Source organism: Entelurus aequoreus, linkage group LG07 (assembly GCF_033978785.1).
Source record: "Entelurus aequoreus isolate RoL-2023_Sb linkage group LG07, RoL_Eaeq_v1.1, whole genome shotgun sequence".
NCBI lineage: Eukaryota > Metazoa > Chordata > Actinopteri > Syngnathiformes > Syngnathidae > Entelurus > Entelurus aequoreus.
This window is the reverse complement of record NC_084737.1, coordinates 65218663-65239808: the sequence shown is the minus strand read 5'-3', so window position 1 is coordinate 65239808 and position 21146 is coordinate 65218663. Positions and strand designations below refer to the sequence as shown.

The 21146-nt window shown below is 35.8% G+C and overlaps 1 protein-coding gene across 2 annotated transcripts in view; it reads right to left on the bottom strand.

Annotated features, from left to right (window-relative positions):
* Window positions 1–6986: 6986 nt before the first annotated feature.
* LOC133654157 (ataxin-7-like protein 2) overlaps window positions 6987–21146 on the bottom strand; it is a 57253-nt gene continuing 43093 nt past the window's right edge. For both annotated transcript variants that reach the window (XR_009826839.1, XR_009826840.1), the window contains one exon: window positions 6987–7216. The gene's annotated coding sequence lies outside the window, so the exon portion shown is untranslated. The remainder of the gene's footprint in view (window positions 7217–21146) is intronic.

Genomic DNA, 21146 nt, shown 5'->3' with positions numbered 1-21146 from the left:
AAAAGCTCACATTGTGAATTTAGAGTATTTACATTCTGCAGTCATTGCAATGCAAACATCGTTTGGGAAACGATTCAGTGAGTTCAGAGAGGAAAAAAACACATTATCCTTCCCTGTCACTCACCTCAGCCTCGATCCATCCCTGTTGAATATGACAGCATTTCCAGGTGTGAGTCCACCTGATCTTGAGATGGAACTGGCTGACATAGCCGACAAGGACATGTGGGTGTCCAAGTTAAAGCGCCTGACAGCGGACCTTGAAGATGTTTCACGCCAGAAGGCCATTCTTGCTCAGAATCACAAATGGCGTGATATTGAAAACCTCCTCAAACCCGACAAACTTGTGTTCAAAACTTGGAACGCTATCCCCGACTTTTATGTGAACATGAAAAAGTATGCACTTGGGAGTCCTGTCGATCTTTGGATCCACATATGTATGTGAGCAGGTATTCTCCAACATGAACTTTATTAAAAACAAACATCGCACACGCCTCACAGATGAGAGCTTACAATCCTGTGTGAAGATAAAGGTGACGTCATACAGCCCTGACGTGGAGACGCTGTGCGCTGCAGTTCAGGAGCAGAAATCACATTGACCAAGTATGATAAATATTTTAATTTCCTATAATTTTGCATATATTCACATTTTTTAATTGTTCAGTGAAATAGACATTTTATTATTCCGGTTGGCAGCTGACTGCACGGCGCCAGTAAAAGGATGACAGCACAGAGAGAGGACGACATTTTTGGTTAATTTAAGTTTGGTGTTTTGTTTTTTCATTACTACAAGGAGGATTTAAATAGACATTAAGTATTTTACTTAAGCTTCAACCCGACGTATTTTTCGGAGATAAAAACGTTTTGTTGCATGCAGAAATGTTATTTCATTTTCTCTGCAGTCGTTCATTGATAATAGTTTGTTTATAAATAGCACAAAGCAAAAAAAACTTTATATGCAGTGTGGGGGGGACTTTGGGTTGTATGTAGAGATGTCCGATAATATCGGCCTGCCGATATTATCGGCCGATATATGCGTTAAAATGTAATATCGGAAATTATCGGTATCGGTTTTTTTTATTATCGGTATCGTTTTTTTGGGGTTTTTTTGTTTGTTTGTTTTTTTTGTTTTTAATTAAATCAACATAAAAAACACAAGATACACTTACAATTAGTGCACCAACCCAAAAAACCTCCCTCCCCCATTTACACTCATTCACACAAAAGGGTTGTTTCTTTCTGTTATTAATATTCTGGTTCCTACATTATATATCAATATATATCAATACAGTCTGCAAGGGATACAGTCCGTAAGCACACATGATTGTGCGTGCTGCTGGTCCACTAATAGTACTAACCTTTAACAGTTAATTTTACTAATTTTCATTCATTACTAGTTTCTATGTAACTGTTTTTATATTGTTGTACTTTCTTTTTTATTCAAGAAAATGTTTTTAATTTATTTATCTTATTTTACTAATTTTTTTAAAAAGTACCTTATCTTCACCATACCTGGTTGTCCAAATTAGGCATAATAATGTGTTAATTCCACGACTGCATATATCGGTTGATATCGGTATCGGTTGATATCGGTATCGGTAATTAAAGAGTTGGACAATATCGGATATCTGCAAAAAGCCATTATCGGACATCCCTAGTTGTATGGTATTTATTGTATTTTTTATTTTTTTTTGTCATAAAAAAATACAATCATGCATGCTTACGGACTGTATCCCTGCAGAATGTATTGATCTATATTGATATATAATGTAGGAACCAGAAATATTAATAACAGAAAGAAACAACCCTTTTGTGCGAATGAGTGTGAATGAGTGTAATGGGGGAGGGAGTTTTTTTGGGTTGGTGCACTAATTGTAAGTATCTTGTGTTTTTTATGTTGATTTAATAAAAAATAAAAATAAAAATTAAATTTCTTGTGCGGTATCAATCGATCCACGGACTGGTACCGGGCCGCGGCCCGGTGGTTGGGGACCACTGCTGTACATCATCGTCCAAGTTACCCTATATCAGGGGTCACCAACCTTTTTGAAACCAAGGGCTACTTCTTGGGTACTGATTACTGCGAAGGGCTACCAGTTAGATACACACTTAAATAAATTGCCAGAAGTAGCCAATTTACTCAATTTACCTTTAACTCTGTTATTATTAATAATTCATGATATTTATCTTTGTGGAAACACTGATCATCTTAATGATTTCTCACAATAAATATATATAGAAACAGATAAATATCAATATGCAACACTTTATTTTTATATTTTCTCTAAGTGCACATTTTTCAAATTGAACATTTTCAAATGATCACTTCTAAGACAGTCTTGTGAAATCACAATATCCCATTTTAACTAGCTAGCCACTAACATTTTTTAACAAATCATGAATTACTTTGCGCCATGTTTGTACAAATAATAACTCATGTAAAATACAAAAGTAAACTCTCCAATTTTTAAATCATGTCACACTTTGAACTGGACACCAAATCTGTTATCTGTTTCTTTGTCAGTTAGTGGGAAGCCTGGCATTGCATGCTGTTAACTAGTGTGTTGTACTCTGGTGTGTAACTTGACACTGCAACTCTGAGTGAGTCTCGCAGATGTGCATCAGTGAGGCGTGTTCTGTGTTTGAAAGGTTTTGTACAAAGAGTATGAATATGGGGGCCTGAAACTTCTCAACCTTGAAGCTATGTGTCTGTCTTTAAAAGCATCAATTGTTCCAAAGATGTATTTAAACATTGAGTGGTACACAAATGTCCTGTTGGACAAAAAACATGTACTGTATCAAAAGAAATTGTATCCTTTTTTACAAGTGATCCCCTCCCAGAGAGTCTGCTGGGAAACATGGCGGGGTTCATAAAGGAAACAATCCACTCATAGTGGTGTTTTCAATTTTATGTGCCAGAAAAAAGAGATGATATTTTGCAGCAGTTAATATGGATGAACTCTAATATTGTAATAGATGGAAAGCCTTTCTTTTGGAAAAATATGTTTGAAAGAGGAATCATTTTTGTCAATGATATTATCAATGAGAATGGTAAAATTAGGAAGTATGATGAATTTAGAGCTATGTATGGTGATGCTTGCTCAAGCTTTTCATTTTTTCAACTAACTGGAGTAATTGGGAAAAGATGGAAACAAATAATTAAATATGGAACTACTAAATTATTAGTTTGTGAACCTCTAATAAGAAATTCTAGTTGGCAAAAAGGAACTAAAATAAATAGAAAAATATATAATTTTTATTTAATAAAGAAATCTTTGAAGGCTGCCTCATACAACACAAATGGAAAATGGGAGGACTTTTTTGACTGCCCGTTGCCATGGGATGCCATATTCAAACTAATCTATAAAACCACTATCGATGTGCAAAATTGTTATTTTCAAATTAAAATTATTTATAACTTCTTACCCACAGGGAAAATGTTAAAATTATGGAATATGACAGAGTCAGATGATTGCCGATTTTGTTGTCAGGAGCCTGAATCCACCCTGCATTTGTTTTGGTATTGTCATATTGTGTCTTTGTTTTGGGTGGAAGTTGAAAAAATGTGTTTAAGGATTGGTTTGTTTATGAAGCTTAATGTGGTTTCTGTTATTTTAGGAGAGTTCATTGACAATCATGATTTAGTCAATTTAATTATAGTACTCTGTAAAATGTTTATTGTTAAGGCCAAAAACAGATATTCACTTAGTATTACTTTCTTTAAAACATTTATTCAGTATTTTCTAACTTTAGAAAGTTACATGGTTGAAAACGATAATGATGCCAAAAAACATTTACAAAAAGATGAGAAGTCCTCAAAGGCTTATTTTGAAAGTATAATTATGTTTATAGATTATATGATATCTGTTGTTGTGTTTCCTAATTTGAGTGACCTGGACATAATCTGGACTGTACATAAATGCTTATTTTGAAAATGTAATTTTGTTTATAAATTATATGCAATCTGTTGTGTTCCCTAATTTTTTTCTGTGTACATGAATGAAGGTGTGTGTTGCTGAGTCCGACTTGGACATTATCTGGACTGGGCCTGGTTTAAAAAACCCTTTAAACAAATCTAATTTCATTGACAACCTGGTCTGTTGAAGATAAGGCCCTTTTTTAAAAAATAAAATAAAATAAGAAATAAATAAAAAACATTTTCTTGGATAAAAAAGAAAGTAAAACAATATATAAATAATTACATAAAAAATAGTAATTAATGAAAATGTTAGTGGACCAGCAGCCTATACAATCATGTGTGCTTCAGGGACTGTGTCCCTTGCAGATGTGTTGTCTATGTTGTGGGAACCAGAATATTGGTAGCAGAAAGAAATAACCCCTTTTGTGTGAGTGGATGAGTGTGCATGGGGGAGGTTGTTTGGGTTGATGCACTGATTGAAAGTGTATCTTGTGTTTTTTCTATGTAGATTTAATTTTTTAAAAAAATTATATTTTTATTTTTTTATTTTTTATTTTTTTAGAACAGGCCCGCGGGCGACTCATCTGGTCCTTACGGGCGACCTGGTGCCCGCGGGCACCGCGTTGGTGACCCCTGCCCTATATTGTCCTCTTAATGCTATTTCCTCAAAGTGACAGAAAAACATAATATAACCTGCCCTATCATGTGATTCTACAATGTTGGCAAAATACAAACACACAATACATATCAATATCCATCCATCCATTTTCTACCGCTTGTCCCTTATGGGGATGCTGGAGCCTATCCCAGCTGCACATGGGCGGAAGGCGGGGTACACCCTGGACAAGTCGCACCTCATCACAGGGCCAACACAGACAGACAGACAACATTCACACTCACATTCACACACTAGGGCCAATTTAGTGTTGCCAATCAACCTATCCCCAGGTGCATGTTTTTGGAGGTGGGAGGAAGCCGGAGGAACCCACACAGTCGCGAGCCCATGACCTTCATATTGTGAGGCAGACGTACTAACCCCTGTATCAGCTTGCTGCACATAACACATAAAAGTATTTTGTCACACAGTTGTTGTAATTCATTGTCATTTCCAAGAGCCACAACAGACGCAGCAATTCAGTGCATCCGTGTTTGTAATTATACATTTGGCCAGCAGGTGGTGTTTTGAGCCGAAGCATGCATTGAAGCTTCGAGAAATTCTCGAACCAATTGGCTCAAGTGGTTCACCTTGCCTGTGAATGTGGGTGTAAATGTTGTCTGTTTATGTGTGTTAGCCCTGTGATGAGATGGCGACTTGTCCAGGGTGTACCCCGCCTTCCGCCCGTGTGCAGCTGAGATAGGCTCGGGCATCCCCCGTGACCCCGTAAGGGACAAGCGGTAGAAAATGGATCGATGGATGGGTTCACCTTGCAGGGAAGTTTTGAGGGCGGATTGTGATCAAGTTGACTGTAGAGCAGGGGTCACCAACCTTTTTGAAACAAAGAGCTACTTCTTGGGTACTGATTAATGCGAAGCGCTACCAGTTTGATACACACTTAAATAAATTGCCAGAAATAGCCAATTTGCTCAATTTACCTTTAACTCTATGTTATTATTAATAATTATTGATATTTACACTTAATTGAACGGTTTAAAAGAGGAGAAAACACAAAAAAAATGACAATTACATTTTGAAACATAGTTTATCTTCAATTTCGACTCTTTAAAATTCAAAATTCAACCGAAAAAAAGAAGAGAAAAACTAGCTAATTTGAATCTTTTTGAAAAAATTAAAAAAATAATTTATGGAACATCATTAGTAATTTTTCCTGATTACGATTGATTTTAGAATTTTGATGACATGTTTTAAATAGGTTAAAATCCAATCTGCACTTTGTTAGAATATATAACAAATTGGACCAAGCTATATTTCTAACAAAGACAAATCATTATTTTTTCTAGATTTTCCAGAACAAAAATTTTAAAAGAAATTCAAAACACTTTGAAATAAGATTTTAATTTTATTCTACAGATTTTCTAAATTTGCCAGAATAATTTTTTTGAATTTTAATCATAATAAGTTTGAATAAATATTTCACAAATATTCTTCGTCGAAAAAACTGAAGCTAAAACGAATAATTAAATTACAATTTATTTATTATTCTTTACAATAAAAAAAATAAATTTACTTGAAAATTGATTTAAATTGTCAGGAAAGAAGAGGAAGGAATTTAAAAGGTAAAAAGGTATATGTGTTTAAAACTCCTAAAATCATTTTTAAGGTTGTATTTTTTCTCTAAAATTGTCTTTCTGAAAGTTATAAAAAGCAAAGTAAAAAAATTAATGAATTTATTTAAACAAGTGAAGACCAAGTCTTTAAAATATTTTCTTGGATTTTCAAATTCTATTTGAGTTTTGTCTCTCTTAGAATTAAAAATGTCGAGCAAAGTGAGACCAGCTTGCTAGTAAATAAATACAATTTAAAAAATAGAGGCAGCGCACTGGAAAGTGCTGCTATTTGAGCTATTTTTAGAACAGGCCAGCGGGCTACTCATCTGGTCCTTACGGGCTACCTGGTGCCCGCGGGCACCACGTTGGTGACCCCTGCTGTAGAGGGTATTACTAAAGTAGCACCAAAGGGTGCCGCCATCTTGCACTGACGTCACGTTGTTAGGTCGTACTATTACGCTTGGCATTTTTGGCTTTATTGTCACATATTTATAAATTAATGGTATGGGGAACATATTTTAAGTAACAAACACTTAATTTAGAGTTATTTGGACACTAGGGGAACATATTGTAAGTAACAAAGACTTAAGGGTTAGGGTTAGGGTTATCGTAGTTTTGTGTTTTGTTATGTAAGAACAGACCATATTCATTAAGTGGTATTAAAGGGAACATGCCGAATAGGGCATTAATAAGTACTTAATAATGAGTAATTAAGAGCCAATATGTTACTAATTTGCATGTCAATCAGCAACTTATTAATGGTGAATATGTTCCCCATACTAAAGTGTTACCAAAATAATTACTGGCGTAGGGTAAATGACCAAAAATATTTTATTTTGGGAGAAAAAGTTTTAAAAATACGCCAAAAAATTTGCGGGGACACGAAAGCTGAATCGTGATTTATATGCAGGAATCCACTGTAACTGAACACACATCCACTCCAACCTTGCACGCATCTTCTCTGCTGAGCACAGCCATCATGCCGAGCTGCAGGCAGGCAGCACAGAGGAGGGGCTGATGTTGTCAAGTCCAAACAGATGCTGCATGCTCAATGATGCACGCCAGCTGTCAGCGCTATGCAAAGTGAGAACATCAAGGTGAGACTGACAGCCTTCATGCTAGACTTAAAACAAAACACAGCAACAGAGAGCGAACTAATATTGCATGCTTCCACAGGGGGTGGAGGTTAAATAGTGCCTAGGGAGGTATAAGTAAATCTACAAGATGCTGTCGTACAGATGGGGGGGACTCATGTGTGGACAAATGCTACAATGCTACAATTGCTGGTACTTTTGTGGGGTTTCTCTTCTTCAGTTCGATATATATTGTAGATTGTTTGATCGCTGTATCGCAGGGCTGGGCAATTATTTTGACTCAGGGGGGCCAAATTTAAAGAAAAAAATGTGTCTGGGGGCCGGTATATCTATTTTTAGGAACACTAATACAAAACCTCACTATAATGTCTGATCGAATGCTAAAAACGTTATGATAAAAACGGAATGAAATTTTTAATTTTTTTACTGAATGAGACACCCAGAATGTACATGAAAATAAAGAATGTGGGATTTACAATATTAACTATGAACGATAAAACACTGAATATTGATAACATATGAACGTCACAGCCCCTCTTGATCTACATAATTTACAAACAAGCGAAACGCAACAAAAATGCAACAAACAGTGAAATATGAACGCGAAGAGTAAAAAAGAAACCCACTACAATCTGATATATCACTAAGCTTTAGAACTTTGTTGTAAAAATCTCCTTCCGCATCTGTCTCTGACACCCGTATTTCAGGCTGGCCGCTCTGGAAACACTCTGTGGAAACGCTCCCCGCCCACACTGCTTGGTGCCTCGTCTGTGCTGCTGTGACTTGGATTACCATAGTAACTTGTATATCAATCAATCAATGTTTATTTATATAGCCCTAAATCACAAGTGTCTCAAAGGGCTGTATCATGCAAAAGCGCAGAGTCCAATCATTGAAATACTTTGTATATTTCAAGACTTACGGTAATTTGAAAACATCACTGCACATCATAATGGCAGCGACAGTTTCCATCTTAAAGATCTAAAAAAATTATTTGGGAATGTCCGGCGGGCCCGATTGAAAAGCCTAGCGGGTCGCATGCGGCCCCCATGCCTTAATTTGCCCAGGTCTGTTGTATCGTCACATTATTGTTGGCAAAATAATCACGAGTTACTGTGAACCAAACATTAGGACAACATTGAGAGATTGAATTAGGTCCTGACGTTGAGCAACTGAAACTTAATGTTTTCCAAGACATTTAATCAATGTCGGGTTTTGACGTTGATTTGACCATTTAATTTTGGTCATTTTTCAACCAATATCTTACAACACAAATACAACGTTGAAACAACATACTTTTTAACAACGTTTATTCAATGTCAGGTTGTGACGTTGATTCGATCATTGAAATTTGGTCATTTCCCAACCAACACTTTGTTCATACGTTAGACACCAACGTTGTCTCAATTTACAAATACTATTTTTTTCCAACGTTGTTTAGAAGTCAGTTTTAAAAGACATTTGCGTATAATCAATGTTGTATCAATGTCTTGTGCCTGCTGGGAATCCCCTCATTGTACAGCAGTATGCACCATAACAATTGCTCATCAAAAAAGCAGGCTCTTATTCAAGGCCACCCCTAGGAAAATCGGGACCCTAAGCGGAACTTTATTTGGAGACACTCAGTCCTCTTTTACCCTCAATCACAACGTTTTAATTTGTCGGAAATTATTTTTATACTATTAGACTCCACATGGATTTTATTTAATACACATGTTTGGCAAAATAAATTGTTCAACAGTGTCTTTTTAGTCCAAAACAACAAATTAAACATAATTAAAACATAAATAGCAATTCTTCCTTCTCGGTTGGTACAGTGGCCGTGCCAGCAACTCGAGGGTTCCAGGTTTGATTCCCGCTTCCGCCATCCTAGTCACTGCCGTTGTGTCCTTGGGCAAGCTACTTTAACCACCTGCTCCCAGTGCCACCCACACTGGTTTAAATGTAACTAAGATAATGGGTTTCACTATGTAAAGCGCTTTGAGTCACTAGAGAAAAGCGCTATATAAATATAATTCTGATTGATTGATTGATTGATTGAGACTTTTATTAGTAGGTTGCACAGTGAAGTACATATTCCGTACAATTGACCACCAAATGGTAACACCCGAATAAGTTTTTCAACTTGTTTAAGTCGGGGTCCACTTAAATTGATTCATGATACAGATATATACTATCATATATACTATCATCATAATACAGTCATCACACAAGATAATCACAATGAATTATTTACATTATTTACAATCAGGGGTGTGGAGGGGGGGGGGGGTTAGGATATGGACATCAAGTAGTGGACATAGAGAGAGAGAGAGAGAGAGAGAGAGAGAGAGAGAGAGAGAGAGAGAGAGAGAGAGAGAGAGAGACCAGAAGGCATAAGAAAAAGTATCTGCATTTGATTGTTTACATTTGATTGTTAGCAATCCGGGAGGGTGTTAGTTTAGGGTTGTAGCTGCCTGGAGGTGAACTTTTATTGCGGTTTTGAAGGAGGATAGAGATGCCCTTTCTTTTATACCTGTTGGGAGCGCATTCCACATTGATGTGGCATAGAAAGAGAATGAGTTAAGACCTTTGTTAGTTCGGAATTTGGGTTTAACGTGGTTAGTGGAGCTCCCCGTGGTGTTGTGGTTATGGCGGTCATTTACGTTAAGGAAGTAGTTTGACATGTACTTCGGTATCAGGGAGGTGTAGCGGATTTTATAGACTAGGCTCAGTGCTAGTTGTTTAACTCTGTCCTCCACCTTGAGCCAGCCCACTTTAGAGAAGTGGGTAGGAGTGAGGTGGGATCTGGGGTGGAGGTCTAGCAGTAACCTGACTAGCTTGTTCTGAGATGTTTGGAGTTTAGATTTGAGGGTTTTGGAGGTGCTAGGGTACCAGGAGGTGCATGCGTAATCGAAAAAGGGTTGAACGAGAGTTCCCGCCAGAATCCTCAAGGTGCTTTTGTTGACCAGAGAGGAGATTCTGTAGAGAAATCTCGTTCGTTGGTTAACCTTTTTGATTACCTTGGTTGCCATTTTATCACAGGAAAGGTTAGCCTCTAGAATGGAACCTAGGTAGGTGACCTCATCTTTCCTGGTGATAACAATGTCACCCACTTTTATGGTGAAGTCATTGACTTTCTTGAGGTTGATGTGGGACCCAAACAGGATGGATTCTGTTTTACCCAAGTGTATGGATAGCTTGTTGTCAGCGAGCCAGGTGCAAGTTCTACAGAGCTCAGCACTGAGGATTTTCTCCACCTGTGACTTGTCCTTGCCGGATACCAGCAAGGCAGAGTCATCCGCAAACAAAAACAATTCACAGTCGCATGCCGATGACATGTCGTTAATGTATATTAGGAACAGTAAAGGTCCCAATATACTGCCTTGAGGGACTCCACAGCTCACCGAGAGTTGGGGGGGACACGGTGCCGTTCACCTCTACCACCTGCTCCCTCCCCTCCAAGTAAGATTGCATCCAGCTCCATGAGTTTTTGTTAAATCCGATTGCTCTGAGCTTATCCAACAGTATAGTGTGGTTAACGGTGTCAAAGGCCTTCACTATACTGTACAGAAAATAGATGGGATGGATGGATTTTTCTATTATTTTCTTAACACGGGGCAGGAAGGGACTAGGAATAGGTTTGCTTTTAAATTTCATATGAAACACCCTGTTATTCATTAATGGACATTTTGCATGCGCTTTGTCATGCGACCGAGCCCCAAACGAATCGCGGGGCTCTAGGCACAGCATGTGATCTGTTTATATTGTCTCTGTAAATGCGAAGATGTGAGCATAAAAAAAAGAAAGTGAGACATTCACATGTGAAATAACCAAAAATATCAAAGGAACAGGGGACATTCTGATCTAAATATACACAGGAACTAATTATGTATCCACAATGAAACACAAAAAACACTGAAGAGGAGAAAAAACACCCAAGAGAATACTTTGTACTGCAACATAACAGAGCCACTGTTGCTAGAATTGTGCCAGTACTTTTCCCACAATGGCAAGTCCAAAATAAAACGGCTTGTGTAGCTAAATGTCATACCGTGTGCAGGACTTTAGAGGCGTTTGCACGGTACCGTACAACGCCCGAGGAGCTCTTTCACCTCGGATCCTTGAATCTGCGTACCTGCTGTTGACGCCCTCATGGGAGGGCACCCAGTACAAAGTTACACTTGAATAATTGATACATCTTCCAGCAACTAAAGTAACTGACTCATTCATTTCCCTCAACATATCGCCATGGGCAACAGCAGCCGTTATATAACAGCTGCAAAGCAAAGGACAGTTCTAGCTAAACATACGGCTTCGTCAGTGTGCTAACTTTTGAAAAAAACAAAAAATATATATATACATCCCTTGAGTGTATCATGGAACGGAATAAAGCACATTCTTCTGGGGACAAAGCCAAGAACGGGATTGATTGAATAGGATAATGTCCCAAATCTGCCTGGAAAATCCACTCACTCGTATTGCAGTGAGCTCATGACTGCAGTCTGGTGCAATCCAGCCTGTCGGGTCATGTTTTGGCTGACTGTAAAGGTCAAAGTTTAAAAGGATGAAGAGCTACCCATGGGGATGAACTCATCCTCGTATCTGATTATAGTGTCTGAGGGCTTTTAGAGCAATGACCGCGCTGCAGAACTCTTTGACTGAGCCATAATCAAAAACCTCTACATGGGGGATCACAAAAACATTTACTGTATTGCCACACACATCACCTGAACCAAAAACATTGACCCTCACTGCCTCATCTCGGAAATTCAAATGTAGAAACACAATGTTTTTGAATTGATACCGCTCTTAAAGTGTCAGATTGAGAATTATCGACTTATGTAAAAGTACCATTTTCTAAATACAAGAAACCTCCCCAGTCTGGTCGCTATTATCTAAGGTTGCTTGCTCCTAGGTTGAATAATAATTTAAAAAAAGAGGCACACAGCGAGTCCAGTGATGAAAAGAACCCAAGGACATTCAGTCCACCCTCCCTTGCCTTTCAGCAGTGCTTCTCCTCTTCTTTGCCTTTCCCCGTTGCGGCCTTCATCGCCAGTCTTTTGCTTTATGATGCTGAGAAATCATCATCGTTCAGCATTTTACATTAAAGGAGCAGCAGATTTATGTTTTCAAGGTCCTCAATCTCATCTGCTTTATGGCTATGGACAGTCATCCTATAAATGACTCCACAACCTGATTCCATATTCGTCTTGAACATTTCTGAAAAATACACACTGTAGAATATAGGTAGACTATTATCATTCATCAATGTACATGCAGTGAGAGTTCTGTAAGTTATCTAAGAACATGAATTCCAGATTTGAAGACATTTTCCAGGAAACGCCTAAAACCTACCCATGTTCTCTATTCCAATTCTTTGGACAGATGAAACCAAGATTAGCTTTGAATGACAGTAAGAGAATGGAGAAGGCTCCAAACATTTTATTTTATGGACAAATAGAATTATGGTACATTCTGTGACTAGTTTGAAAATGTACAATAAATGCTACATTTTTGGACATTAGTTGTATTTTGCCTGTATCCTGTCAGGGTGTGTAGGTGACGAACCCCAAGATGCAGAGATGGCGGCAGGCATTGAGCGGGAAAACATGATTTAATGTTCAATATAAAGCAAAAAACACAAACCAGGAACTAGGAGGACAAACTGGAAACAGGAAACAGGGATCCAGCAAACAGAGACTAGAGGAACAAAAAAACAGTAAGCTACAAACAGCTACAGAATATAGCTTACCACTACCGCATACAGCTACACTGACATCGACACGACAGGTAGGTACGACAATAATCCAACACTGACTGGAGGGGAAGGCAGGTTCAAATAGCATCTGGCTGATTGACACCAGGTGTGGCCCGGTACCAATCAGCCACAGCTGAGGGGGAAAAGCACTCAGGGGATACAAGCAGGAAATGAAGACAAAATAAAAGCACTGACAGGAAACCAAGACAAACGCAAACAAACTGTCAGGGGCAACCCTGACAATATTCAGCCTTATGTATTATCCCTTCTTCTGCATGACTAGTGAATGAGGTGCACTTTCATAATTGTTTCCCCATATCTCGAAACAATAATTCTGATAATGTTAACACCAGCAAACAATACAGAGTATGGAGTGATTTTTGAGTCTACATTTATTTTGCCTTATTTGATATTGATATGTTTCTTGCCATTTTATGTTGTATGTGCTAAATATGTGGTTTCCAGCTCATTCTATTATCTATTATTGTTCAGTCAAATTCAACATATTTGGAAAAAGTAAACATCACAATGATTCTTACAATGAAAGACGCTATGGATACATCTATCATGACAATGAAACCAATATGAGGAAAATAATAATGACTGTACTTGATAAAGCGTCTTCTACGATCTTCTCTGTCTCTTCAAGTGCAAACTGACAAAAGTCCTAAATAACTTATGATTTATGATAAAGGGCCAACTCAAAGACTTACTTTCCCACCTAAATTTCCTTGTACCGTGTCAATATCTACACCATTTATTAGTATTTGTGTTTATCTACTTTTGTATTTCCAAATGAAATTGTTTAGTTTTTTTCTTAAATTCTAGGATAATCTGTTTTTATCAAACCATCTTTTTTAGTTTATTCATGGTTTTCATTACTTCCTATTAGATTTTCTCTGAGCAGAAACCCGTGGTGTTTCAGGTGCTTTGGCGGCTTTACAAATGTCATTGATAAATAAATTGAATGATTTTTGGCCCTCGAGCTGACCCCTGGAGTACACCACAAGACGAATCTATAAGCACTCGGATGTGTGATCTCCTGGTCTCACATTTGCTTTCAGCTTTTCACCCAGTTCAAAATCACTCTCTTAATTTGCCAAATTGTTTTCCCAAATAGGGATATTGTGACTGATTGCATCAAATGCTTTTGATAGCTCCATAGTGGCCATGTATGAACTCTGACCTTATCTAAATTCATGTTTATTTTTATTTTTTTTATTTTCTACATTTTTTTATTTTCTAAATTCATGTGGACCTACATAACTGTACACTATTGAGACAAAGGCCAAACCTCTTAATCATTTACTTAATAAACCAAGAGATGAGCTAAACCAGCTATTTTTAAAGCGTAAATCAGAAGACTTATTTTTTTTACTTTAAATAAAAAAACAAATGATTGAAGTCATCCAAAAACACATTCATAGTAACACATTTCAATTGACAAATATTGATATTGATTTCATGCTGCTTTCATCGCCAAGTGCTTGCTCTTGTAGGGTTAAGTGGGTTCTGTTTAAAATTTGAAGAGCCTGGTGTATACCTGCTCCATACGTGTGTAAAGTGCCTTGAGATAACTTTTGTTGTGAATTGGCACTGTATAAATAAAATTGTCTTGATGTGTAGTTTGTATTCCAGCATCCAATTATATACACTAAATTGCCAAAAGTATTTGACCACCTGCCTTGAGTTGAGTTTGAGTTTGAGTTTGAGTTTATTTCGAACATGCAAGCATACAACATGATACATCACAATTTCCAGTTTCTCTTTTCAACATGTTCGAAAAGGAGTAGGAAGAAGCAGAGCTTATTTAATCCTACCCCTTTTCTTTACATAACAGTTGCAAAACTTTTTGTTCACTTCCTGTTCACAATTTATTCACAATAAACTCCATAAGTAATCACAATAAAAATAAATAAATAAATAAATAATAGTAAGAATTTAATAATAATAATTGGTGAAGTAAGTCATATTTCATATGATGAGATAAGTAAGATTACTTTAGGAATGAATGAATGGATGGATGAAATAAATTGAGAATGTTTGTCATGGTTCTTCTTCTTTGTACTTTGTAAACACTTTAAGTTTGAAGAGTTTCTTGAAGTGTATCATATTAGTACATTGTTTGATTGCTTTGCTTAATCCATTCCATAATTTAATTCCACATACTGATATACTGAAGGTCTTAAGTGTTGTACGTGCAAACAAATGTTTTAAATTATGTTTTTCTCTAAGATTATATTTCTCCTCTTTTTTTGAGAAGAATTGTTGTATATTCTTGGGTAGCAGGTTATAGTTTGCTTTGTGCATAATTTTAGCTGTTTGCAAATTCACTATGTCGTGGAATTTCAGTATTTTTGATTCAATAAATAAAGGGTTTGCATGTTCTCTATATCCAACATTATGTATTATTCTAACTGATCTTTTTTGTAACACCGTTAATGAATGAAGTGTACTTTTGTAATTATTTCCCCATATTTCTACACAGTAGCTCAGATATGGTAACACTAGTGAGCAGTAGAGAATATGAAGGGATTTTTGGTCTAGAACATGTTTTGCTTTATTCATTATTGACGTGTTTCTTGCAACTTTATGTTGTATATTTTTTATGTAAGATTTCCAGTTCAATTTATCATCAATCATTATACCTAGAAATTTGGTTTCATTTACTCTTTCAATTTCTATTCCGTCTATTTGTATTTGTGTTTGACTTTCTCTTCTACTGTTACCAAATAGCATTATTTTAGTTTTACTGAGATTCAACGATAATCTGTTTTTGTCAAACCATCTTTTTAATTTGTTAATTTCTTCTGTTATTATTTGTATTATCTCCTGTGTGTTCTCTCCTGAACAAAACGCTGTTGTATCATCCGCAAATAATACTAACTTTAAATCTTCTGTAACTTTACAAATGTAATTTATATAGAGATTGAATAATTTAGGTCCTAATATTGATCCCTGAGGTACACCACAGGATATATTTAGCGTTGTAGACGTGTGTTCGCCTAGCTTCACGTATTGTTTCCTGTTCGTTAGATAACTTCTTATCCAGTTTAAGACTAACCCTCTGATGCCGTATCGTTCTAGTTTTTTGATTAAAATATTGTGATTAATTGTGTCAAATACTTTAGTTAGATCCATAAAAACCGCTGCCGCACATTTTTTACTGTCTATTGCATTGGTAATTTCTTCTGTAATTTCAATTAAAGCCATTGAAGTTGAAACATTAGCTCTGTATCCATATTGGTTCTCCTTGAGTATTCTAATTTTATTTATGAAACTTTCTAATCTGTTATTGAACAGTTTTTCAATGATTTTAGAAAATTGTGGAAGTAGAGAAACAGGTCTATAATTTGTAAATTGATGTTTGTCTCCAGTCTTATAAATTGGTGCAACTTTAGCTATTTTCATTTTGTTTGGAAATATATCTGTTTGAAATGATAGGTTACTAATATACATTAATGGTCCTGAGATCTATAAATAAATAAATGGGTTGTACTTGTATAGCGCTTTTCTACCTTCAAGGTACTCAAAGCGCTTTGACAGTATTTCCACATTTACCCATTCACACACACATTCACACACTGATGGCGGGAGCTGCCATCTTCAATAACCTTTTTTATCGTTTCCATATCAATTCCGTTACAATCAGTTAAAGTCTTAGATTTACATTTTTTCGCGATTGTAAGTATTTTCTCCTGTGTCACATTACTGAGGAACATGGAGTTGGGATTTCGCTCTATGGTATCATTATAGTCCTCAATTGGAACTGGGTCTGGTATCCTTTCTTCCAATTTTGGTCCAATATTTACAAAATAATTATTGAAGCTTTCAACTACTTCCTTTATGTTGAAGTGAAGTGAAGTGAATTACATTTATATAGCGCTTTTTCTCAAGTGACTCAAAGCGCTTTACATAGTGAAACCCAATATCTAAGTTACATTCAAACCAGCGTGGGTGGCACTGGGAGCAGGTGTGTAAAGTGTCTTGCCCAAGGACACAACGGCAGTGACTAGGATGGCGGAAGCGGGGATCGAACCTGCAACCCTCAAGTTGCTGGCACGGCCGCTCTACCAACCGAGCTATACCGCCCCACTGTTGTCATTTTTTTTATTTCCGTCTAAGAAGTATTGAGGGTAATCCCTCTTAGTTCCATTTTTAATAATGCTATTGAGGATGCCCCATGTTGCTCTCATATTATTTTTGTTCCTGTCCAATAATTCACTGTAATATTCTTTTCTACATGATCGTAGTATGTCTGTTAACTTGTTTTTATACTTTTTGTACTTAATTTCTGCCTCTATAGTTCTTTGTGCTATAAATTCTCTATATAGTATATTCTTCTTCTTACAAGCATTTTTTAATCCTTTTGTCATCCATGGTTGATTATTCTTTCTCTGCTTGTTACTGAGTTGTATCCATGGACAATGTTTGTCATAAAGTATTATGAACTTGTTTAAGAAATGTTCATATGCTTCATCAACCTCTTTTTCATTATACACATTGTCCCAATCTTGCTTTTGTAGCTCAATTTTGAAGGCAATCATCCTCTTCTCTGTGCATAGTTTTCGAAATGTCCTTTTGTCTTCCATGTTCTTCTTGTAGTTTCCATCATATATTGCAAAAACTGGCAGATGATCACTAACGTCGGTTATAAGTAGACCACTTGTAGTGTTATTATCAAAATCATTGGTAAAAATATTATCAATAAGCGTGGCACAGTGTCCTGTGATTCTGCTTGGCTTTGTGATTTTAGGATATAGACTGATGCTGTACATTGTATCAATGAAGTCATCAATAGACTTTTGCTTGTTGGGGTTCAATAAGTCAATATTAAAGTCACCACATAAGATCATTATTCTTTGACCATTGTCCATGTAAGTTGCCTTAATCCATTCTTCAAATGTTTCTATACTTGACTTAGGTGATCTATATATACAACTGATGAAAATGTTTTTGCTTTTTTCCTGACATATTTCAATGGTTATACATTCTAAGATATTATCTATAGCAAATGACATGTTTTTTACCACTTTGTAGTTCAGGTTCTTCATCACGTACACAGCTACTCCTTCTCCATTTTTGTTGGTTCTGTTGATGTAGTTTAGTTCATATCCCTCCAGATCAAAATCTATTCCTTTTTTATCATCAATCCATGTTTCTGTGACAGCAATCACTTTGAAGGGTTTGTTGATGTGTTCCAAAAAGTTCTTAATGTTGTTGTAATTTGCATACAAGCTTCTACTATTAAAATGAATAATTGACAATTTGTTATCACATTCAATGTTGCTATTATATTGATCATCTGTATAATAAAAACAACTATTACTGATGTGGGAGAAAACATTTGTATCTGGATCTATATCATTTTCCAAATCCTGGTTTTTGTGATGTTTGTTGCAGAAATGTTTTAGTTCCATATTTTCTTGTTCAACAATCTTTGATGTTGTTTCAATAATCTCTATAAGTGTAGGTGGATGCAATCCTGAATGTAGGTCCTCTTGTTTAGTCGTCCCTTGGAACATAGTAGTGTCGATGCTGAATTTAGGTGCTTGTTTTCTGTCAGAGTCCATTATCATCGTTGTTTTGGTAGCTGTGTAAACTTTAAAAAATTGTCCAGGTCCTTGATGTCATTGACAACAATTACTCTTGCTTCTGGACTTCCATTCAGCTTGATGTAGATTTTACAGTTGGCACTCCAAGTTCCCTGGATTTTTCCCTGCTTTCTCAAGTCGCATGCTTTCTTGGCGATTCCAGCATTACGTTTTGTGAGATGCTCATTCATGTACACATTTGTTCCCTTCAGCTTCTTTCCCTGTCTCAGCAATGCCATTTTAGATTTTCTGTTTACGAGTTTCATGAGCACGACTGGAGTGGCGTTGTTGTTTCTTCCGTTCAGTGGGATGCATGTTTCGATGGTATTAATGTCAATTTCAATTTCTTTTGATTGCAGATCGCTTATTGATAATATTTTTACCAATGATTTTGATAATAACACTACAAGTGGTCTACTTATAAGCGACATTAGTGATCATCTGCCAGTTTTTACAATATATGATGGAAACTACAAGAAGAACATGGAAGACAAAAGGACATTTCGAAGACTGTGCACAGAGAAGAGGATGATTGCCTTCAAAATTGAGCTACAAAAGCAAGATTGGGACAATGTGTATAATGAAAAAGAGGTTGATGAAGCATATGAACATTTTTTAAACAAGTTCATAATACTTTATGACAAACATTGTCCATGGATACAACTCAGTAACAAGCAGAGAAAGAATAATCAACCATGGATGACAAAAGGATTAAAAAATGCTTGTAAGAAGAAGAATACACTATATAGAAAATGTATAGCACAAAGAACTATAGAGGCAGAAATTAAGTACAAAAAGTATAAAAACAAGTTAACAGACATACTACGATCATGTAGAAAAGAATATTACAGTGAATTATTGGACAGGAACAAAAATAATATGAGAGCAACATGGGGCATCCTCAATAGCATTATTAAAAATGGAACTAAGAGGGACTACCCTCAATACTTCTTAGATGAAAATTTAAAAAATTACAACATAAAGGAAGTAGTTGAAAGCTTCAATAATTATTTTGTAAATATTGGACCAAAATTGGAAGAAAGGATTCCAGACCCAGTTCCAATTGAGGACTATAATGATACCATAGAGCGAAATCCCAACTCCATGTTCCTCAGTAATGTGACACAGGAGGAAATAGTTACAATTGCAAAAAAATGTAAATCTAAGACTTCAACTGATTGTAATGGAATTGATATGGAAACGATAAAAAAGGTTATTGAAGAGATCTCAGGACCATTAATGTATATTAGTAACCTATCATTTCAAACAGGTACATTTCCAAACAAAATGAAAATAGCTAAAGTTGCACCAATTTATAAGACTGGAGACAAACATCAATTTAAAAATTATAGACCTGTTTCTCTACTTCCACAATTTTCTAAAATCATTGAAAACTGTTCAATAACAGATTAGAAAGTTTCATAAATAAAAATAGAATACTCGAAGAGAACCAATATATATTAAAATATTGTGATTAATTGTGTCAAATGCTTTATTTAGATCCATAAAAACCGCTGCCGCACATTTTTTACTATCTATTGCATTGGTAATTTCTTCTGTAATTTCAATTAAAGCCACTTCAATGGCTTTAATTGAAATTACAGAAGAAATTACCAATGCAATAGATAGTAAAAAATGTGCGGCAGCGGTTTTTATGGATCTAAATAAAGCATTTGACACAATTAATCACAATATTTTAATCAAAAAACTACAACGATATGGCATCAGAGGGTTAGTCTTAAACTGGATAAGAAGTTATCTAACGAACAGGAAACAATACGTGAAGCTAGGCGAACACACGTCTACAACGCTAAATAGATCCTGTGGTGTACCTCAGGGATCAATACTAGGACCTAAATTATTCAATCTCTATATAAATGACATTTGTAAAGTTACAAAAGATTTAAAGTTAGTAGTATTTGCGGATGATACAAAAGCGTTTTGTTTAGGAGAGAACACACAGGAGATAATACAAATAATAACAGAAGAAATTAACAAATTAAAAAGATGGTTTGACAAAAACAGACTATCGTTGAATCTTAGTAAAACTAAAATAATGCTATTTGGTAACAGTAGAAGAGAAAGTAAAACACAAATAAAAATAGATGGAATAGAAATTGAAAGAGTAAATGAAACCAAATTTCTAGGTATAATGATTGATGATAAATTGAACTGGAAATCTCACGTAAAAAATATACAACATAAAGTTGCAAGAAACACGTCAATAATGAATAAAGCAAAACATGTTCTAGACCAAAAATCCCTTCATATTCTCTACTGCTCACTAGTGTTACCATATCTGAGCTACTGTGTAGAAATATGGGGAAATAATTACAAAAGTACACTTCATTCATTAACGGTGTTACAAAAAAGATGTTAGAATAATACATAATGTTGGATATAAAGAACATACAAACCCTTTATTTATTGAATCAAAAATACTGAAATTCCACGACATAGTGAATTTGCAAACAGCTAAAATTATGCACAAAGCAAACTATAACCTGCTACCCAAGAATATACAACAATTCTTCTCAAAAAAAGAGGAAAAATATAATCTTAGAGAAAAACGTAAT